Source organism: Oncorhynchus gorbuscha, linkage group LG05, assembly GCF_021184085.1.
Source record: "Oncorhynchus gorbuscha isolate QuinsamMale2020 ecotype Even-year linkage group LG05, OgorEven_v1.0, whole genome shotgun sequence".
Taxonomy (NCBI): domain Eukaryota; kingdom Metazoa; phylum Chordata; class Actinopteri; order Salmoniformes; family Salmonidae; genus Oncorhynchus; species Oncorhynchus gorbuscha.
Window position 1 is genome coordinate 96,673,663 of NC_060177.1, and position 24,099 is coordinate 96,697,761.

The following is a 24,099-nucleotide window of genomic DNA, read 5'->3' on the forward strand; positions in this document are numbered from 1 at the left end:
GATCACTGTGTATATGTATAGAGGTGGTTTGTCCCAGATCACTGTGTATATGTATAGAGGTGGTTTGTCCCAGATCACTGTGTATATGTATAGAGGTGGTTTGTCCCAGATCACTGTGTATATGTATAGAGGTGGTTTGTCCCAGATCACTGTGTATATGTATAGAGGTGGTTTGTCCCAGATCACTGTGTATATGTATAGAGGTGGTTTGTCCCAGATCACTGTGTATATGTATAGAGGTGGTTTGTCCCAGATCACTGTGTATATGTATAGAGGTGGTTTGTCCCAGATCACTGTGTATATGTATAGAGGTGGTTTGTCCCAGATCACTGTGTATATGTATAGAGGTGGTTTGTCCCAGATCACTGTGTATATGTATAGAGGTGGTTTGTCCCAGATCACTGTGTATATGTATAGAGGTGGTTTGTCCCAGATCACTGTCCCAGATCACTGTGTATATGTATAGAGGTGGTTTGTCCCAGATCACTGTCCCAGATCACTGTGTATATGTATAGAGGTGGTTTGTCCCAGATCACTGTGTATATGTATAGAGGTGGTTTGTCCCAGATCACTGTGTATATGTATAGAGGTGGTTTGTCCCAGATCACTGTGTATATGTATAGAGGTGGTTTGTCCCAGATCACTGTGTATATGTATAGAGGTGGTTTGTCCCAGATCACTGTGTATATGTATAGAGGTGGTTTGTCCCAGATCACTGTGTATATGTATAGAGGTGGTTTGTCCCAGATCACTGTGTATATGTATAGAGGTGGTTTGTCCCAGATCACTGTGTATATGTATAGAGGTGGTTTGTCCCAGTACTGTCCCAGATCACTGTGTATATGTATAGAGGTGGTTTGTCCCAGATCACTGTGTATATGTATAGAGGTGGTTTGTCCCAGATCACTGTGTATATGTATAGAGGTGGTTTCCCAGATCCTGTGTATATGTATAGAGGTGGTTTGTCCCAGTACTGTCCCAGTACTGTCCCAGATCACTGTGTATATGTATAGAGGTGGTTTGTCCCAGATCACTGTGTATATGTATAGAGGTGGTTTGTCCCAGATCACTGTGTATATGTATAGAGGTGGTTTGTCCCAGATCACTGTGTATATGTATAGAGGTGGTTTGTCCCAGATCACTGTGTATATGTATAGAGGTGGTTTGTCCCAGATCACTGTGTATATGTATAGAGGTGGTTTGTCCCAGATCACTGTGTATAGAGGTGTATAGAGTATAGTGGTTTGTCCCAGATCACTGTGTATAAGTATAGAGGTGGTTTGTCCCAGTACTGTCCCAGATCACTGTCCCAGATCACTGTCCCAGATCACTGTGTATATGTATAGAGGTGGTTTGTCCCAGATCACTGTGTATATGTATAGAGGTGGTTTGTCCCAGTACTGTCCCAGATCACTGTGTATATGTATAGAGGTGGTTTGTCCCAGATCACTGTGTATATGTATAGAGGTGGTTTGTCCCAGATCACTGTGTATATGTATAGAGGTGGTTTGTCCCAGATCACTGTGTATATGTATAGAGGTGGTTTGTCCCAGATCACTGTGTATATGTATAGAGGTGGTTTGTCCCAGATCACTGTGTATATGTGTAGAGGTGGTTTGTCCCAGATCACTGTGTATATGTATAGAGGTGGTTTGTCCCAGTACTGTCCCAGATCACTGTGTATATGTATAGAGGTGGTTTGTCCCAGATCACTGTGTATATGTATAGAGGTGGTTTGTCCCAGATCACTGTGTATATGTATAGAGGTGGTTTGTCCCAGATCACTGTGTATATGTATAGAGGTGGTTTGTCCCAGATCACTGTGTATATGTATAGAGGTGGTTTGTCCCAGATCACTGTGTATATGTATAGAGGTGGTTTGTCCCAGATCACTGTGTATATGTATAGAGGTGGTTTGTCCCAGATCACTGTGTATATGTATAGAGGTGGTTTGTCCCAGATCACTGTGTATATGTATAGAGGTGGTTTGTCCCAGATCACTGTGTATATGTATAGAGGTGGTTTGTCCCAGATCACTGTGTATATGTATAGAGGTGGTTTGTCCCAGATCACTGTGTATATGTATAGAGGTGGTTTGTCCCAGATCACTGTGTATATGTATAGAGGTGGTTTGTCCCAGTACTGTCCCAGATCACTGTGTATATGTATAGAGGTGGTTTGTCCCAGATCACTGTGTATATGTATAGAGGTGGTTTGTCCCAGATCACTGTGTATATGTATAGAGGTGGTTTGTCCCAGATCACTGTGTATATGTATAGAGGTGGTTTGTCCCAGATCACTGTGTATATGTATAGAGGTGGTTTGTCCCAGATCACTGTGTATATGTATAGAGGTGGTTTGTCCCAGATCACTGTCCCAGATCACTGTGTATATGTATAGAGGTGGTTTGTCCCAGTTGAACCCTGTGGAAACAGAGTATATATGTATAGAGGTGGTTTGTCCCAGTACTGTCCCAGATCACTGTATATATGTATAGAGGTGGTTTGTCTCAGTTGAACCCTGTGGACTGTCCCAGATCTGTCCCAGATCACTGTGTATATGTGTCTGTCATATTCTGTTGTTGCTTTGAAACAATGCTTTTGTTTTTTCCCTTATATCTGACTCGTGTTTATCAGTATCAGCTGAATAGGTGTGTAACAGTGAACAGGGTCTGTGTATGTCTGTCGTGTCCTGTAGCACAAGGGTCATTTCTCTAACAGTACCCTACCCTAACGTCACCGCGTCCTCAGTATCCCTAACGTCACCGCGTCACGCTCCGTATCTCTCCCAGACATCAGGCTGGGTTTTCTCTAAGGCAGATAAAGTTGTCGTCTGAGGAGAGAGCAGGGCATGAAAGAAAGAGTGAGTGAGAAATATGAGAGAGAGAGAGAGAGAGAGGGAGTGAGTGAGAGCACGGAGTGAGTGAGAGCACGGAGTGAGTGAGAGCACGGAGTGAGTGAGAGCACAGAGTGAGTGAGAGCACAGAGTGAGTGAGAGCACAGAGTGAGTGAGAGCACAGAGTGAGTGAGAGCACAGAGTGAGTGAGAGCACAGAGTGAGTGAGGGCACAGAGTGAGTGAGGGCACAGAGTGAGTGAGAGCACAGAGTGAGTGAGAGCACAGAGTGAGTGAGAGCACAGAGTGAGTGAGAGCACAGAGTGAGTGAGAGCACAGAGTGAGTGAGAGCACAGAGTGAGTGAGAGCACAGAGTGAGTGAGAGCACAGAGTGAGTGAGAGCACAGAGTGAGTGAGAGCACAGAGTGAGAGAGAGAGAGAGAGAGCTCAGTGATATTTGGCTGACTTTTTCCCCCCTCTCTCTGGGTCTACAAATCGCCTTGTACCGAGGAGGTTAGGTTAACAGCTTTGTGTCTGTCTGTAACATGAGTCTGCTGTTATAGCTACTGTTTACTTTTCCTCTGTCATCATGACTTTATCATCCCGGCTAAACACTTCCTGTCTGACAAACTCTGCCGCAAATAGTCCCAAATGGCATCCTATTCCCTATATAGTGCACTACTTTAGACTAGGGCCCCATTCCCTATATAGTGCACTACCTTTTGACCTTTTTTAAATGTATTTTTTACTGTTATTTAGTCAGGGAAACCCATTGAGACCAGTGAATAAAACAGAGTCACTCTAACAAAGAAAACAAGTACAGTTAACTACGGTTCCCTGGAGGGAACAAGGTATAATGTACTATGGGAAGTCAACGACCAATCATGTTCACCTGAAAACTGAAATCACGCCCAACAGGAAATTGGATGCGGAGCCCGCCCTCGGAAGACCCCCCTTCCTGGCTACAATACCAAGGCATTCGCATTAATTTCCTCAATTCAGTACCGCTCTTCAGCGAGTGCAAATCTCACTACACCAAAATATGTTATACCACGTTCCCTCCTTCAGGGAACAGTAGTAATATTCAGAACTGTACGTTCCCTTTTGGTAGGTCATTCAGTATAACACACTATGGGGTAGAGGTTGACCGATTAATCGGAATGGCAGATTTTCATCTTGTCAGCTCGGGGGATACAATCTTGCAACCTTACAGTTAACTTGTCCAACGCTATAACCACCTGCCTCTCGTTGCACTCCACAAGGAGACTGCCTGTTACGCGAATGCAGTAAACAGAGGTAAGTGGCTAGCTAGCATTAAACTTATCTTATAAAAAAACAATCAATCATAAACACTAGTTAACTACACATGGTTGATGATATTACTAGATATTATCTAGCGTGTCCTGCGTTGCATATAATCTGACTGAGCATACAAGTATCTAAGTATCTGACTGAGCGGTGGTAGGCAGAAGCAGGCGCGTAAACATTCATTCAAACAGCACTTTAGTGAGTTTTGGCAGCAGCTCTCGTTGTGCATCAAGCATTGCTCTGTTTATGACTTCAAGCCTATCAACTCCCGAGATGAGGCTGGTGTAACCGAAGTCAAATGGCTGGCTAGTTAGCGGGGTGTGCGCTAATAGCGTTTCAAACGTCACTCGCTCTGAGACTTGGAGTAGTTGTTCCTCTTGCTCTGCATGGGTAATGCTGCTTCGAGGCTGGCTGTTGTCGATGTGTTCCTGGTTCGAGCCCAGGGAGGAGCGAGGAGAGGGATGGAAGCTATACTCTTACACTGGCAATACTAAAGTGCCTATAAGAACATCCAATAGTCAAAGGTATATGAAATACAAATTGTATAGAGAGAAATAGTCCTATAATTCCTATAATAACTACAACCTAAAACTTCATACCTGAGAATATTGAAGATTCATGTTAAAAGGAACCACCAGCTTTCATATGTTCTCATGTTCTGAGCAAGGAACTCAAACGTTAGCTTTCTTACATGGCACATATCGCACTTTTACTTTCTCCTCCAACACTTTGTTTTTGCATTATTTAAACCAAATTGAACATGTTTCATTATTTACAGAAACCGACCCCTGCGGTTCACCTTTCATAATATCCAGGAAACCAACCCCTGCGGTTCACCTTTCATAATATCCAGGAAACCGACCCCTGCGGTTCACCTTTCATAATATCCAGGAAACCGACCCCTGCGGTTCACCTTTCATAATATCCAGGAAACCGACCCCTGCGGTTCACCTTTCATAATATCCAGGAAACCGACCCCTGCGGTTCACCTTTCATAATTTCCAGGAAACCGACCCCTGCGGTTCACCTTTCATAATATCCAGGAAACCGACCCCTGCGGTTCACCTTTCATAATATCCAGGAAACCGACCCCTGCGGTTCACCTTTCATAATATCCAGGAAACCAACCCCTGCGGTTCACCTTTCATAATATCCAGGAAACCGACCCCCTGCGGTTCACCTTTCATAATTTTGAGGAAACTAGACTTGACACTATCAGAAACACACATTGTGTCCTGTCTGTCTGTCAGATAGTTCTTCAACCATTTGCAAGACTACTGATCCAAGCCCATTATCTTTCCGTGAGATAGGGAATGAGTAAGGCCTTGGAAATATCTAGAACGAAGGTTTTTAGGTGCAATTTAACACGTCGTCTAAAACAGATGTCTGAAACAGGACCACGTCCAGATGTAAAACCAGACTGGTGCACATTGGGCCCGATTCAGACTTAGGAAACCTCTTACACAGGCCTTTCCTACGCAGTTCTCAGTAGTTGGTATTCAGACTTAGGAAACCTCTTACACAGGCCTTTCCTACGCAGTTCTCAGTAGTTGGTATTCAGACTTACCTTATGAAGATGCTTAAAGGGCTTGAATCCCAGACTAACTTATTCCTCTCCACCCATTCTACTAACTTATTCCTCTCCACCCACTCTACTAACTTATTCCTCTCCACCCATTCTACTAACTTATTCCTCTCCACCCACTCTACTAACTTATTCCTCTCCACCCATTCTACTAACTTATTCCTCTCCACCCACTCTACTAACTTATTCCTCTCCACCCATTCTACTAACTTATTCCTCTCCACCCATTCTACTAACTTATTCCTCTCCACCCATTCTACTAACTTATTCCTCTCCACCCATTCTACTAACTTGTTCCTCTCCACCCACTCTACTAACTTGTTCCTCTCCACCCACTCTACTAACTTGTTCCTCTCCACCCACTCTACTAACTTGTTCCTCTCCACCCATTCTACTAACTTATTCCTCTCCACCCATTCTACTAACTTGTTCCTCTCCACCCATTCTACTAACTTGTTCCTCTAAACCCATTCTACTAACTTATTCCTCTCCACCCATCCTGAAACTAGCTGCAGCTCTTTGTTAATTCTTGAAGTAATTTCAGTCGTTGTGGTAGCTGACGTCTATAGTGTTGATTCATCCACATACATAGACACACAGGCTTTACTTAAAGCCAGTGGCATGACGTTAGTAAAGATTGAAAAAAGTAAGAGGCATAGACAGCTGCCCTGGGGAATTCCTCATTCTACCTGGATTATGTTGGAGAGGCTTCCATTAAAGAACACCCTCTGTGTTCTGTTAGACAGGTAACTCTTTATCCACATCATAGCAGTGGGTGTTAAGCCATAACACATATGTTTTTTCCAGCTACAGACTATGATCAATAATGTCAAAAGTCGCACTGAAGTCGAACAAAACATCCCCCACAATCTTTTATCATCAATTTCTCTCAGCCATCATCAGTCTCTCAGCCAATCACAGTCAATCACAGCCAGTGCTGTGGTTGTTGATTGTCCTTCCCTATCAGTATGCTGAACGTTTGTTGTCAATTTGTTTACTGTAGCATCTGGTCAAACACCATTTCTTCCAAAAGTTTACTGAGGGTTGGTAACAGGCTGATTGGTCGGATATTTGAGCCAGAAAAGGGGGATTTACTATTCTTAGGTAGCAGAATGACTTTAGCTTCACTCCAAGCCTGAGGGGACACACTCTCTAGTAGGCTTAGATTGAAGATGTGGCAAATAGGAGGGGCAATATCTTCCTCTATTATCCTCAGTCATTTTCCAGTCAAGTTGTCAGACCTCAGAGGCTTGACATTATTGATAGACAACAATCATTTCTTCACTTCTTCCACACTTACTTTACGGAATTCAAAATTACAATGCTTGTCTTTTATAATTCTGTCAGTTATACTTGTATGTGTAGTGTCAGTGTTTGTTGCTGGCATGTCTATGTTTGCTAATCTGTCCAATGAAAAAATCCCAAAATTACTTGGCAAAATCAGTTGGTTTTGAGATGAATGATTCATCTGATTCAATAAATGATGGAGTGGAGTTTTCCTTTTTGCCCAACATGAATTGAAGGTGCTCCACAGCTTTTTACTACCACACTGTCATTCATCTTTGTTTCATAGTGTAGTTTCTTCTTTTAGTTTAGTCACATGATTTCTCAATTTCCAATCGGTTGTACAGCCAGACCTACAGTATTTGCCATCTCTTTCGCCTCATCCCTCTCAACCATACAATTTTTCAATACCTCATCAATCAATTGGGATTTAACAGTTTTTACAGTCATTTTCATAATGGTCTTATTAGTAACTGGAATATGTAGTTTCATAAATGTGTGCAGTGTCTGGTTGCTCCTCATTACACACCACAGACCAGCAGCGTCTGGTTGCTCCTCATTACACACCACAGACCAGCAGCGTCTGGTTGCTCCTCATTACACACCACAGACCAGCAGCATCTGGTTGCTCCTCATTACACACCACAGACCAGCAGCGTCTGGTTGCTCCTCATTACACATCACAGACCAGCAAATATTATTTACATCAACAACATAGGAATCACTACAACACTTCTTGTTTGACCTTTTATACACTATATTAGGCCCAGCCTTTGGAACTCTGGTTTCCTAGATATTCCTGTTATAATGTGATCACTACATCAGATGGATTATGATATACCTTTCAGGCACATTTCTGCAGCATCAGTAACGATGTGATCAATACGTGTTGATGATTTCATTCCTGTGTTGTTTGTAACTACCCTGGTAGGTTGACTGATAACCTGAACCAGGTTGCAGGCACTAGTTGCAGTTTGACGCTTTCTCTTGAGTGGGCAGCCTGATTTAAGGCTATAGTCAATATTTAAAATCACCCAGAAAATATAACTCCAGATATCTCTGGAACATGCTAACATCTCTGTTGATGAGTCTACGATACATAAAACACTAAACAAGAATAGTGTTCATGGGAGTACACCATGGAAGAACCCACTGCTGTCTAAATGTTTTTTTTTCTGCATATCTGAAGTTTTCAAAAGTGCACCTGGATGTTCCACAGCGCTACTGGCAAAATATTCTGTGGACAGATGAAACTACAGTTGAGTTGTTTGGAAGGAACACATGACCACTATGTGTGGAGAAAAAAGGCCCAGCACACAAACATCAAAACCTCATCCTAACTATAAAGTATGGTGGAGGGAGCATCATGGTTTGGGGCTGCTTTGCTGCCTCAGGGCCTGGACAGCTTGTTGTCATCGAAGGAAAAATGAATTCCCAAGTTGATCAAGACATTTTGCAGGAGAATGTAAGGCTATCTGTCCGCCAATTGAAGCTCAACAGAAGTTGGGTGATGCAACAGGACAACGACCCAAAACACAGAAGTAAATCAACAACAGAATTGCTTCAACAGAAGAAAATACGCCTTCTGTAGTGGCCCAGTCAGAGTCCTGACCTTCTGGAGTGGCCCAGTCAGAGTCTTGATCTTCTGTAGTGGCCCAGTCAGAGTCCTGACCTTCTGTAGTGGCCCAGTCAGAGTCCTGACCTTCTGTAGTGGCCCAGTCAGAGTCCTGACCTTCTGTAGTGGCCCAGTCAGAGTCCTGACCTTCTGTAGTGGCCCAGTCAGAGTCCTGACCTTCTGTAGTGGCCCAGTCAGAGTCCTGACCTTCTGTCCTGACCTTCTGTGGCCCAGTCAGAGTCCTGATCTTCTGTAGTGGCCCAGTCAGAGTCCTGATCTTCTGTAGTGGCCCAGTCAGAGTCCTGACCTTCTGTAGTGGCCCAGTCAGAGTCCTGATCTTCTGTAGTGGCCCAGTCAGAGTCCTGATCTTCTGTAGTGGCCCAGTCAGAGTCCTGACCTTCTGTAGTGGCCCAGTCAGTCCTGTCTGACCCAGTTCTGACCTAGTGGCCCAGTCAGAGTCCTGACCTTCTGTAGTGGCCCAGTCAGAGTCCTGACCTTCTGTAGTGGCCCAGTCAGAGTCCTGACCTTCTGTAGTGGCCCAGTTAGAGTCCTGATCTTCTGTAGTGGCCCAGTCAGAGTCCTGACCTTCTGTAGTGGCCCAGTCAGAGTCCTGACCTTCTGTAGTGGCCCAGTCAGAGTCCTGACCTTCTGTAGTGGCCCAGTCAGAGTCCTGATCTTCTGTAGTGGCCCAGTCAGAGTCCTGACCTTCTGTAGTGGCCCAGTTAGAGTCCTGATCTTCTGTAGTGGCCCAGTCAGAGTCCTGACCTTCTGTAGTGGCCCAGTCAGAGTCCTGACCTCAACCCGATTGAGATGCTGTGGCATGACCTCGAGAGCGGTTCACACCAGACATCCCAAGAATTTTGCTGAACTGAAAGAGTTTTGTAAAGTCCAAAATTCCTCCTGACCGTTGTGCAGGTCTGATCCACAACTAAAGAAAACATTTGCCAAAGGTTAGTGCTGCCAAAGGAGGGTCAACCAGTTATTAAATCCAAGGGTTCACATACTTTCCCCATCCTGCACTTTGAATGTTTACACGGTGTGTTCAATAAAGACATGAACACGTATAATTGTGTGTGTAATTAGTTTAAGCAGACGGTGTTTGTCTATTGTTGTGACCCTAGATGAACATCAGATCATGTTTTATGACCAATTTACACAGAAATCCAGGTAATTCCAAAGGGTTCACATCCTGTTTTGTTACCACTACTTTAGCTAAAGCATTATGACAACTTGGTGACGCAATATTTGGGATTGCTCGCCCAATATTTATATATTCTTAATTAAATCCCTTTACTTTAGTTGTGTGTATTGTTGTGGAATTGTTAGATATTCCTTGTTAGATACTACTGCTCCGTTAGAGCTAGAAACACAAGCATTTCACGACACCGGCGATAACATCTGCTAAACACATGACAAATACAATTTGATTCAATTAAATGAGCTGTGCTTGGGTCATTGATATGTCATTGTCTCAACACAGCCTTATGATTTGTGTCGATCCCATCCTCCTTATAATACTGTGAAAGGATCCAGAACCCAAGTGATTTGGGTGGATCCCATCCTCCTTATAATGCTGTGTAAGGATCCAGAACCCAAGTGATTTGGGTAGATCCCATCCTCCTTATAATGCTGTGTAAGGATCCAGGAACTCAAGTGATTTGGGTGGATCCCATCCTCCTTATAATGCTGTGTCAGGATCCAGGAACCCAAGTGATTTGGGTGGATCCCATCCTCCTTATAATGCTGTGAAAGGATCCAGAACCCAAGTGATTTGGGTGGATCCCATCCTCCTTATAATGCTGTGTAAGGATCCAGGAACCCAAGTGATTTGGGTGGATCCCATCCTCCTTATAATGCTGTGTAAGGATCCAGGAACCCAAGTGATTTGGGTGGATCCCATCCTCCTTATAATGCTGTGTATCCAGGAACCCAAGTGATTTGGGTGGATCCCATCCTCCTTATAATGCTGTGTAAGGATCCAGGAACCCAAGTGATTTGGGTGGATCCCATCCTCCTTATAATGCTGTGATCCAGAACCCAAGTGATTTGGGTGGATCCCATCCTCCTTATAATGCTGTGTAAGGATCCAGGAACCCAAGTGATTTGGGTGGATCCCATCCTCCTTATAATGCTGTGTAAGGATCCAGGAACCCAAGTGATTTGGGTGGATCCCATCCTCCTTATAATGCTGTATAAGGATCCAGGAACCCAAGTGATTTGGGTGGATCCCATCCTCCTTATAATGCTGTGTAAGGATTGATTTGGGTGGATCCCATCCTCCTTATAATGCTGTGTAAGGATCCAGGAACCCAAGTGATTTGGGTGGATCCCATCCTCCTTATAATGCTGTGTAAGGATCCAGGAACCCAAGTGATTTGGGTGGATCCCATCCTCCTATAATGCTGTGTAAGGATCCAGGAACCCAAGTGATTTGGGTGGATCCCATCCTCCTTATAATGCTGTGTAAGGATCCAGGAACCCAAGTGATTTGGGTGGATCCCATCCTCCTTATAATGCTGTGTAAGGATCCAGGAACCCAAGTGATTTGGGTGGATCCCATCCTCCTTATAATGCTGTGTAAGGATCCAGGAACCCAAGTGTTTTGGGTGGATCCCATCCTCCTTATAATGCTGTGTAAGGATCCAGGAACCCAAGTGATTTGGGTGGATCCCATCCTCCTTATAATGCTGTGTAAGGATCCAGGAACCCAAGTGATTTGGGTGGATCCCATCCTCCTTATAATGCTGTATAAGGATCCAGGAACCCAAGTGTTTTGGGTGGGTCCCATCCTCCTTATAATGCTGTGTAAGGATCCAGGAACCCAAGTGATTTGGGTGGATCCCATCCTCCTTATAATGCTGTATAAGGATCCAGGAACCCAAGTGTTTTGGGTGGGTCCCATCCTCCTTATAATGCTGTGTAAGGATCCAGGAACCCAAGTGTTTTGGGTGGGTCCCATCCTCCTTATAATGCTGTGTAAGGATCCAGGAACCCAAGTGATTTGGGTGGATCCCATCCTCCTTATAATGCTGTATAAGGATCCAGGAACCCAAGTGTTTTGGGTGGGTCCCATCCTCCTTATAATGCTGTGTAAGGATCCAGGAACCCAAGTGATTTGGGTGGATCCCATCCTCCTTATAATGCTGTGTAAGGATCCAGGAACCCAAGTGATTTGGGTGGATCCCATCCTCCTTATAATGCTGTGTAAGGATCCAGGAACCCAAGTGATTTGGGTGGATCCCATCCTCCTTATAATGCTGTGAAAGGATCCAGAACCCAAGTGATTTGGGTGGATCCCATCCTCCTTATAATGCTGTGTAAGGATCCAGGAACCCAAGTGATTTGGGTGGATCCCATCCTCCTTATAATGCTGTGTAAGGATCCAGGAACCCAAGTGATTTGGGTGGATCCCATCCTCCTTATAATGCTGTATAAGGATCCAGGAACCCAAGTGATTTGGGTGGATCCCATCCTCCTTATAATGCTGTGTAAGGATCCAGGAACCCAAGTGATTTGGGTGGATCCCATCCTCCTTATAATGCTGTGTAAGGATCCAGGAACCCAAGTGATTTGGGTGGATCCCATCCTCCTTATAATGCTGTGTAAGGATCCAGGAACCCAAGTGATTTGGGTGGATCCCATCCTCCTTATAATGCTGTGTAAGGATCCAGGAACCCAAGTGATTTGGGTGGATCCCATCCTCCTTATAATGCTGTGTAAGGATCCAGGAACCCAAGTGTTTTGGGTGGATCCCATCCTCCTTATAATGCTGTGTAAGGATCCAGGAACCCAAGTGATTTGGGTGGATCCCATCCTCCTTATAATGCTGTGTAAGGATCCAGGAACCCAAGTGATTTGGGTGGATCCCATCCTCCTTATAATGCTGTGTAAGGATCCAGGAACCCAAGTGTTTTGGGTGGGTCCCATCCTCCTTATAATGCTGTGTAAGGATCCAGGAACCCAAGTGTTTTGGGTGGGTCCCATCCTCCTTATAATGCTGTGTAAGGATCCAGGAACCCAAGTGATTTGGGTGGATCCCATCCTCCTTATAATGCTGTGTAAGGATCCAGGAACCCAAGTGTTTTGGGTGGGTCCCATCCTCCTTATAATGCTGTGTAAGGATCCAGGAACCCAAGTGTTTTGGGTGGATCCCATCCTCCTTATAATGCTGTATAAGGATCCAGGAACCCAAGTGTTTTGGGTGGGTCCCATCCTCCTTATAAAATGAGCTTTGTTTCCAGAAGGTTTCAAAATTAATGTTACACAAAGAGCTGCAATAGTCTGGTAGCCAGTTATGGAGGGTTAACAGTCCGCTGAACCAGTCAATGCCACGATTTAGGGAGGGCAGAGGGACAGATATTATGGGGTGTTTGTTGGTGTCAAGTAGTGACCCGATCAGTTTTTAAAATCCATCTTAAGCTGTTCTGAGTTCTAACACTTCATAATGCCATTTGACCCCACATGAACCATGACAGTATCAGTCCCCGGGTGACTGACTCACAGCCTCAGGAAGCAACCTGCTGATGTCCTGAACTTTGACCCCAGACATGGTGTCTGTCTGGGATCTGTGTTTTCAGTGTCAACAGAGAAATACTCCTCAACCAAAGGTGACTTATAGAATGCACCCTATTCCATAGGGCTCTGGTCTAAAGTAGTGCACTATATAGGGTATAGGGTGCCATAGGGCTCTGGTCTAAAGTAGTGCACTATATAGGGAATAGGGCCCTAGTCTAATGTAGTGCACTATATAGGGAATATGGCTCTGGTCTAATGTAGTGCACTATATAGACAATAGGGCTCTGGTCTAAAGTAGTGCACTATATAGGGTATAGGGTGCCATAGGGCTCTGGTCTAAAGTAGTGCACTATATAGGGAATAGGGCCCTAGTCTAATGTAGTGCACTATATAGGGAATATGGCTCTGGTCTAATGTAGTGCACTATATAGACAATAGGGCTCTGGTCTAAAGTAGTGCACTATATAGGGAATAGGGCTCTGGTCTAATGTAGTGCACTATATAGGGAATATGGCTCTGGTCTAATGTAGTGCACTATATAGGGAATATGGCTCTGGTCTAATGTAGTGCACTATATAGACAATAGGGCTCTGGTCTAAAGTAGTGCACTGTTTAAGGAATAGGGCTCTGGTCTAAAGTAGTGCACTATTTAAGGAATAGGGGGCTCTGGTCTAATGTAGTGCATTATATAGAGAATAGGGCTCTGGTCTAATGTTGTGCACTATATAGGAGAGAAGGGCAGCGCAGTGCCTCAGTGTTAGAGACAACATCTCTGTGTGGGCTCAGGTATTTAAACCTTTCGGTTACTTGCCCAGTGCTCTAACCGCTAGGTTTCCTGCCGCCATGATGGAGACGTGCAGAAACACCAAGCGTAGCAGACCTAGCACATGCTTCTTGTCCCTTCAATTTTTTCCTGTCCTGACCCCACAACAGTTCTATAACCCCAGAACTTCCCTGTCCCTTCCCGATAAAAAACACACCCATCCTGTCCAGTGCTCATTTTACTGTGAATAAATATGTAGGCTATTGTGTTTAAAAATTATTTCAGTAATGCAACTGCAATATGCAACTTACCTATCTTAGTTAAATGCACTGTTAGCAAGTCTCTAGATAAGAGCGTCTTCTAAATGACCTTAGTGTAGATCGATCAAGTCTGGAGGATGAGAACAGAGACCTCAACAGGTACAACTGTAGCCTACATCTGAGCACTGTCCACACATGAACATTTAAACAAACCCTAAGTAGCAGTACCGCATCACTCTTCACCTCCGATGACACAGGTCTAGTTAAATAAACAAACGCTTGGACCAGTAATGTTATCAAGATGAGAGGATCTATGGTCTTCAGGCTGCTTGTCCCTCTTTCCGGTTGGCAGCCTATTAAACCGCAGCAGTTTTACAAGCTGTGAAACATACCCAGTTCCTTCGCTGTCAAAGACAACTCTATAAAATGTAGCTGAAATATTGTGTTTTCTTTGGCTCTAATGTTAATGATGGGTCCTACAATGAGATGTTGCTGTTCCTCTCTTGAAGGCTTGGTCATTTACTGATGTAAGCTACATTGAGGTAAGGTAGTGACTGGCTACAACTGTAGTGAGGCGTGAGAATGAGCCAACGGAAGGAGGATGGGAGAAATGACCATTTAAAAAAAATATATATATATATATATAAGTAAACTATATATAAAAAAGTATGTGGACACGCGTTCATATTTGTGGATTCAGCTGTTTCATCAGTTACTGAGAGCTGGATCAAATCGAGCACAAAGCCATGCAATCTCCTTTGACAAACATTGTCAGTAGAATGGACTTTGAAGATCTCAGTGACTTTCAACGTGGCACCACCTTTCTAACAAGTCAGTTCATCAAATGGAGCCGGTCAACTGTAAGTGCTGTCGTTGTGAAGTGGAAATGTGCTGAAGCGTGTAGCACGTAAAAATCGTCTGTCGTAGTTTGCAACAATCACTACCGTGTTCAAAAACTGGCTAATGAAGCAACGTCAGCACAAGAACTGAAACACGAAATGGGTTTCCATGGCCTACGATCACCATGCGCAATAACAAGCATCGGCTGGAGTGGTGTAGTGCTCGCTGTCTGGAGCAGTGGAAACGCGTTCAATGGAGTGATGATCACGCTTAACCATCTGGCAGTCCGACGGACTAATCTGGGTTTGGCGGATGCCAGGAGAACGCTACCTGTCCCAATGAATAATGGTGACTGTAAAGTTTGGTGGAGGGGAATAATGGTCCAGGGCTGTTTTTCATAGTTCGGGCCTCTTAGTTCCATTGAAGGGAAATCATAATGCTACAGCATACAATCGCATTCTTGACCATTTCCATTTTTGTGGCAACAGTTTGGGGACGGACCTTTCCTGTTTCAGCATGACAATGCCCCCGTACACAAAGCAAGGTCCATGCAGAAATGGTATGTTGAGGTCTGTGTGGAATAACTTTTCTGGCCTGCATAGAGCCTCATTGAACAATTTTGAGATGAATTGGAACACTGATTGCGAACCATGCCTAATAGCCCAACATTAGTACCTGACCTCACGAATGCCCTTGTGGCTGAATGGAAGCAAGTCCCCATGCAGCAATGTTCCAACATCTAGAGGAAAGCCTTCCCAGAAGAGTGGAGGCTGTTATAGCAGCAATGTTCCAACATCTAGAGGAAAGCCTTCCCAGAAGAGTGGAGGCTGTTATAGCAGCAATGTTCCTACATCTAGTGGAAAGCCTTCCCAGAAGAGTGGAGGCTGTTATAGCAGCAATGTTCCAACATCTAGTGGAAAGCCTTCCCAGGAGAGTGGAGGCTGTTATAGCAGCAATGTTCCAACATCTAGTGGAAAGCCTTCCCAGAAGAGTGGTTTCTGTTTTAGCAGCAATGTTCCAACATCTAGTGGAAAGCCTTCCCAGAAGAGTGGAGGCTGTTATAGCAGCAATGTTCCTACATCTAGTGGAAAGCCTTCCCAGAAGAGTGGAGGCTGTTATAGCAGCAATGTTCCAACATCTAGTGGAAAGCCTTCCCAGAAGAGTGGTTTCTGTTTTAGCAGATAAGGGGTACCAACTCCATATTAATGCCCATGATTTTGGTCATGAAGTGTATATTAGGTTACACACAGTTCAGTTTTATAAAATGCTCCACACATGACATATCTACCCAACTTGTCCTGTACTGCCCGTTCCTGTCTACTGTCCCATCCTGTCCCGAACTCTAGAACTTCTCTCCCGTTCCTGTCTACTGTCCCATCCTGTCCTGAACTCTAGAACTTCTCTCCCGTTCCTGTCTACTGTCCCATCCTGTCCCGAACTCTAGAACTTCTCTCCCGTTCCTGTCTACTGTCCCATCCTGTCCCGAACTCTAGAACTTCTCTCCCGTTCCTGTCTACTGTCCCATCCTGTCCCGAACTCTAGAACTTCTCTCCCGTTCCTGTCTACTGTCCCATCCTGTCCCGAACTCTAGAACTTCTCTCCCGTTCCTGTCTACTGTCCCATCCTGTCCCGAACTCTAGAACTTCTCTCCCGTTCCTGTCTACTGTCCCATCCTGTCCTGAACTCTAGAACTTCTCTCCCGTTCCTGTCTACTGTCCCATCCTGTCCTGAACTCTAGAACTTCTCTTATCTAGTAGTGGACCTGATAATAACTAGTGCTGTCCTACTAGATAATAACCTGTCAGTGCTGTAGTGGACCTACTAGATAATAACCTGGTCTGCTGGAATGGACCTACTAGATAATAACCTGGTCAGTGCTGTAGTGGACCTACTAGATAATAACCTGGTCAGTGCTGTAACCTACTAGATAATAACTTCTGCTGGAATGGACCTACTAGATAATAACCTGGTCAGTGCTGTCCTACTAGATAATAACCTGGTCCTGAGTGGACCTCTAGATAATAACCTGGTCGGTGCTGTAGTGGACCTACTAGATAATAACCTGTGGTGCCTAGTGGACCTACTAGATAATAACCTGGTCAGTGCTGTAGTGGACCTACTAGATAATAACCTGGTCAGTGCTGTAGTGGACCTACTAGATAATAACCTGGTCGGTGCTGGAATGGACCTACTAGATAATAACCTGGTCAGTGCTGTAGTGGACCTACTAGATAATAACCTGGTCAGTGCTGTAGTGGACCTACTAGATAATAACCTGGTCAGTGCTGTAGTGGACCTACTAGATAATAACCTGGTCAGTGCTGGAGTGGACCTACTAGATAATAACCTGGTCAGTGCTGTAGTGGACCTACTAGATAATAACCTGGTCAGTGCTGGAGTGGACCTACTAGATAATAACCTGGTCAGTGCTGTAGTGGACCTACTAGATAATAACCTGGTCAGTGCTGTAGTGGACCTACTAGATAATAACCTGGTCAGTGCTGGACCTACTAGATAATAACCTGGTCAGTGCTGTAGTGGACCTACTAGATAATAACCTGGTCAGTGCTGTAGTGGACCTACTAGATAATAACCTGGTCAGTGCTGTAGTGGACCTACTAGATAATAACCTGGTCAGTGCTGGAGTGGACCTACACCAACACTATTATTTTGTGACTGGCTCCATTCAGTCTTTTGGAGCAACATTTGAAATGTTGTGTTTTTACACTGGATAAAAGTAGAGACTCAGAGCTAGAACATGGTCTATCATACACCACAGTTGAGGAACAATGGGAAAGTCATTCTGCTTTGAAAGTTGATAAACTTGTAACCTCACTTTTGAGAAAATGGCCCTTGAATGTTTTGGTACTACGACTGGAGAGCTCCTCTTTGTCTACACTCATTCAGCAGCTTGAGCTCCAGTCATCTCTTTAAGGATTCATAATTAACACTAGATTTCAAGGCTGAAGGCAGGTTTATATACTAGGGGCGTGTTCGGAAATATAATGTGGAGTGCCATAGTGTACTGAAAATGCTCACAGATGCCATGGTTGCCTTTAGTTTGAAGATGAAATCCGGTGACAGGTATAATATCCGTCTCCTTAGTTATCATTTTCTAATTCCACTGATTTTAAAACTCAGTCGTCCAGAAAGTGGAGAGCAACACTTATGCAGTTCTACTATGTGATACATTAAAAAAAGCAGCATTAGACAGGATTACCTATACATACTGACCAGCTCCAATAGACAGAAGTGTTCTACATGGCAGACCAATCCGAACTCATCTCTCTGCATGTCCAGCCCACTCATTATCTCAGCCAATCATGGTCAGCTGGAAGGTTTCTGACCTTTTTCTGTGGCTTAACCAACTAGGCTCGTAATTTAACTATTTTATTCATATTTACAGATGTCATACAAGTTTGATATTAAGCCACATGAAAGTTCACATGTTACAGAAGGAATGTCTGCAAAAAAAAAACACATTTTGATTTAAAAAAATAAGAAAAAAAAGGTTTACGTTCAAATAACTCCTGTGAATTAGTGACGCATGACACGTGCCTAGTTTCCTGAAACGAGTCAAACATATCTGTTGAGTAACTGGAACACTGTACTAGCTGTGTGTCTGTGTCGTCAGAGCAGTGTGGAACAGAGCAAGAAGAGTTTGTCTGAATAAGGCCCTCCTGTTTTGGGCGGAGAACAGGGAGGGAAATTGTTCTGTGATTGGTCGATCCCGTCAGCCTATGCCAGCATGAGCTGGGCTTGGCTGAGTTTACACCAATAGTGGAATTTTTCCCCTCGTGAACTGAAGATTTAGAGGGAGAGAGAGGGTAGTGAGCTAGCTAGCTAGCTTGGCAGCCTGTTCTGTTTAGCTACTAAAGTCCAACACAGCAGCCTAAGAGTGAGAAAGATAAACTGCAGAGCAACGGCTGTTAAACTGAGGTAAGTGAAGCCTGAACATTGTTGGGGCAGTAAGGTTTTAACACCGGGCTTAGCTGTGTCTCTGTTTGAACTGAATGAAGGGTAGAGACTGGGTCTGGTCAGACTGAGAGGTACTGGAGCTGTATGAGGCTGGAGGGAAGAAGGAGCTGAGCCACCCTAACCTCCCCTCTGGAGGGAAGAAGGAGCTGAGCCACCCTAACCTCCCTCTGGAGGGGGAGAAGGAGCTGAGCCACCCTAACCTCCCCTCTGGAGGGAAGAAGGAGCTGAGCCACCCTAACCTCCCCTCTGGAGGGAAGAAGGAGCTGAGCCACCCTAACCTCCCTCTGGAGGGAAGAAGGAGCTGAGCCACCCTAACCTCCCTCTGGAGGGAAGAAGGAGCTGAGCCACCCTAACCTCTCCTCTGGAGGGAAGAAGGAGCTGAGCCACCCTAACCCCCCTCTGGAGGGAAGAAGGAGCTGAGCCACCCTAACCTCCCTCTGGAGGGAAGAAGGAGCTGAGCCACCCTAACCTCCCTCTGGAGGGGGAGAAGGAGCTGAGCCACCCTAACCTCCCCTCTGGAGGGAAGAAGGAGCTGAGCCACCCTAACCCCCCTCTGGAGGGAAGAAGGAGCTGAGCCACCCTAACCTCCCTCTGGAGGGAAGAAGGAGCTGAGCCACCCTAACCTCCCCTCTGGAGGGAAGAAGGAGCTGAGCCACCCTAACCTCCCCTCTGGAGGGAAGAAGGAGCTGAGCCACCCTAACCTCCCCTCTGGAGGGAAGAAGGAGCTGAGCCACCCTAACCTCCCCTCTGGAGGGAAGAAGGAGCTGAGCCACCCTAACCTCCCTCTGGAGGGAAGAAGGAGCTGAGCGCTGAACCATTTTCCAATGTTTTCTTTAGTCTGGAAAGGTTCCACACATAGCAAGACAAGGAAATATGTGTTTGACCAGCCTTGTCATCTACCATAGACTCTCCTGTCTGAATGTAGCCGACAGTCTCCTGACAGTCTGAAGCTCTCTCTCTCTCTGACGGAGGAAAGGAAGGCGTTTTCAGTTGGAGGAATTTGGACTGTGCTGTAAGCAGCTTTGACTGACCCCTTGGCCCCCTCTTCTCCTGGCATCTAGGCAGTTTTAGACTTTAGTAATCACCATAGCTCTTAGCTTACCTCCTAGTCCTTTCCCTGTCTGGGAAACAGAGTTCCTATATTCCTGATGGCTTAGTCAGTGTTTCTATTTGGAGACAGTGTTAATGTTGCCAAGTTCTTTTCACCCAAGTGGAAGACTGTGTGTTTACCTCCATCTACTCCAATTCCACGGTAACAGAATTATGCTGAGACTCAGATTTTTCACTTTAAAATGTATGTCAAACAAAACCCATTGATTTCAACGTTAATCAAACTCTCTGCATAAGGACTACTCTTAAAGGCCCAGTGCAGTCAAAAATATGATTTTGCTGTGTATATACACTGCTCAAAAAAACAAAGGGAACACTTGAACAACACAATGTAACTCCAAGTCAATCACACTTCTGTGAAATCAAACTGTCTACTTAGGAAGCAATGCTGATTGACAATAACTTTCACATGCTGTTGTGCAAATGGAATAGACAACAGGTGGAAATTATAGGCAATTAGCAAGACATCCCCAATAAAGGAGTGGTTCTGCAGGTGGTGACCACAGACCACTTCTCAGTTCCTATGCTTCCTGGCTGATGTTTTGGTCACTTTTGAATGCTGGCAGTGCTTTCACTCTAGCGGTAGCATGAGACTGAGTCTACAACCCACACAAGTGGCTCAGGTAGTGCAGCTCATCCAGGATGGCACATCAATGCGAGCTGTGGCAAAAAGGCAAAAAGGTTTGCTGTGTCTGTCAGCGTAGTGTCCAGAGCATGGAGGCGCTACCAGGAGACAGGCCAGTACATCAGGAGATGTGGAGGAGGCCGTAGGAGGGTGACAACCCAGCAGCAGGACGCTACCTCCACCTTTGTGCAAGGAGGAGCAGGAGGAGCACTGCTAGAGCCCTGCAAAATGACCTCCAGCAGGCCACAAATGTGCATGTGTCTGCTCAAACAGTCAGAAACGGACTCCATGAGGGTGGTATGAGGGCCCGACGTCCACAGGTGGGGGTTGTGCTTACAGCCCAACACCGTGCAGGACATTTGGCATTTGCCAGAGAACACAAAGATTGGCAAATTCGCCACTGGTGCCCTGTGCTCTTCACAGATGAAAGCAGGTTCACACTGAGCACATGTGACAGACGTGACAGAGTCTGGAGACGCCGTGGAGAACGTTCTGCTGCCTGCAACATCCTCCAGCATGACCGGTTTGGCGATGGGTCAGTCATGGTGTGGGGTGGCATTTCTTTGGGGGGCCACACAGCCCTCCATGTGCTCGCCAGAGGTAGCCTGACTGCCATTAGGTACCGAGATGGGATCCTCAGACCCCTTGTGAGCCCATATGCTGGTGCGGTTGGCCCTGGGTTCCTCCTAATGCAAGACAATGCTAGACCTCATGTGGCTGGAGTGTGTCAGCAGTTCCTGCAAGAGGAAGGCATTGATGCTATGGACTGGCCCGCCCGTTCCCCAGACCTGAATCCAATTGAGCACATCTGGGACATCATGTCTCACTCCATCCACCAACGCCACGTTGCCCCACAGACTGTCCAGGAGTTGGAGGATGCTTTAGTAGAGGTCTGGGAGGAGATCCCTCAGGAGACCATCCGCCACCTCATCAGGAGCACGCCCAGGCGTTGTAGGGAGGTCATACAGGCACGTGGAGGCCACACACACTGCTGAGCCTCATTTTGACTTGTTTTAAGGACATTACATCAAAGTTGGATCAGCCTGTAGTGTGGTTTTCCACTTTAATTTTGAGTGGGACTCCAAATTCAGACCTCCATGGGTTGATAAATTTGATTTCCATTGATCATTTTTGTGTGATTTTGTTGTCAGCACATTCAACTATGTAAAGAAAAAAGTATTTAATAAGAATATTTCATTCATTCAGATCTAGGATGTTATTTTAGTGTTCCCTTTATTTTTTTGAGCAGTGTATTTCCACACTTTGAGGTTGGAATAATACTGTGAAATTGTGAAAATTGCCCTTTTGACCTGATGATATGGAGGCGCTAAATTACACTGAACAAAAATAGAAACGCAACATGCAACAATTTCAAAGATTTTACTGAGTTACAGTTCATATAAGGAAATCAGTCCATTTAAATCAATTCATTCGGTCCTAATCTATGGTTTTGACGTGACTGGGAATACAGATATGACTCTGATGGTCACAGAGACCTTTAAAAAGAAGTAGGGTCGTGGATCAGAAACCCAGTCAGTATCTGGTGTGGATCAGAAAACCAGTCAGTATCTGGTGTGGATCAGAAAACCAGTCAGTATCTGGTGTGGATCAGAAACCCAGTCAGTATCTGGTGTGGATCAGAAAACCCAGTCAGTATCTGGTGTGGATCAGAAAACCCAGTCAGTATCTGGTGTGGATCAGAAACCCAGTCAGTATCTGGTGTGGATCAGAAACCCAGTCAGTATCTGGTGTGGATCAGAAAACCCAGTCAGTATCTGGTGTGGATCAGAAAACCAGTCAGTATCTGGTGTGGATCAGAAAACCAGTCAGTATCTGGTGTGGATCAGAAAACCAGTCAGTATCTGGTGTGGATCAGAAAACCAGTCAGTATCTGGTGTGGATCAGAAAACCAGTCAGTATCTGGTGTGGATCAGAAAACCAGTCAGTATCTGGTGTGGATCAGAAAACCAGTCAGTATCTGGTGTGGATCAGAAAACCAGTCAGTATCTGGTGTGGATCAGAAAACCAGTCAGTATCTGGTGTGGATCAGAAAACCAGTCAGTATCTGGTGTGGATCAGAAAACCTGTCAGTATCTGGTGTGGATCAGAAAACCTGTCAGTATCTGGTGTGGATCAGAAAACCTGTCAGTATCTGGTTGCCTTATGCAGTGTGAAACATCTCCTTCACATAGAGTTGATTGTGGCCTGTGGAATGATGTCCCACTCCTCTTCAATGGCTGTGGGAAGTTGGTGGATTTAGGTGGGAACTTGATCACGCTGTCGTACACCTCGATCCAGAGCATCCCAAACATGCTCCATGGGTGACATGTCTGAGTATGCAGGCCATGGAAGAACTGGGACATGTTCAGCTTCCAGTGATTGTGTCCAGATCCTTGCGACAAGGTGCTGTACATTATCATACTGAAACATGAGGTGATGGCAGCGGATGAATGGCACGACGATGGGTCTCAGGATCTCATCACGGTATCTCTGTGCATTGTTTAAACAATTATAATAACAATCACAGTAAGGTGCTTAATTGCTACCCAGAAATGATTTGATAATGAGATAAAAACTGATGAATTGGGCCTTAAGTCCACTGAACATTTGACAAAAACACATTTGCCCGATGAACATTTCACTGCTGCTGTTTAATTAGTTGTTACTTTTATTAAAAAAATTTAAACGTATTATTTTGCTTAACTTCAGCATTGTTGGTTAGAGCCTGTAAGTAAGCATTTCACTATAAGGTCTACCTGTTGTTGTCAGCATTTCACTATAAGGTCTACTACACCTGTTGTATTCAGCATTTCACTGTGAGGTCTACTACACCTGTTGTATTCAGCATTTCACTGTGAGGTCTACTAAACCTGTTGTATTCAGCATTTCACTGTGAGGTCTACTACACCTGTTGTATTCAGCATTTCACTGTAAGGTCTACTGCACCTGTTGTAGTCAGCATTTCCCCTCCCTCTCTCCCCTTCCCTTCCTCCCTATTTCCTCTCCTCCCTATTTCCTCTCCTCCCCATTTCCCCTTCCCCTCCCTATTTCCCCTCCTCCCTATTTCCCCTTCCCCTCCCTATTTCCCCTTCCTCTCCTCCCTATTTCCCCTTCCCCTCCTCCCTATTTCCCCTTCCCCTCCTCCCTATTTCCCCTTCCCCTCCTCCCTATTTCTCCTTCCCCGCCTCCCTATTTCCCCTCCTCCCTATTTCCCCTTCCTCTCCTCCCTATTTCCCCTTCCCTCCCCCCTATTTCTCTTTCCCCTCCTCCCTATTTCCTTCCTCTCCTCCCTATTTCCCCTTCCCCTCCTCCCTATTTCCCCTCCTCCCTCCCCTTCTTCTCCTCCCTATTTCCCCTCCTCTCCTCCCTATTTCCCTTCCTCT

General features: G+C 45.2%; 1 protein-coding gene across 1 annotated transcript in view; it reads left to right on the top strand.

Moving 5' to 3' along the window:
- The window catches only part of kank1a (KN motif and ankyrin repeat domains 1a), a 143,219-nt gene that overhangs the window by 59,721 nt on the left and 59,399 nt on the right, over positions 1-24,099 (top strand).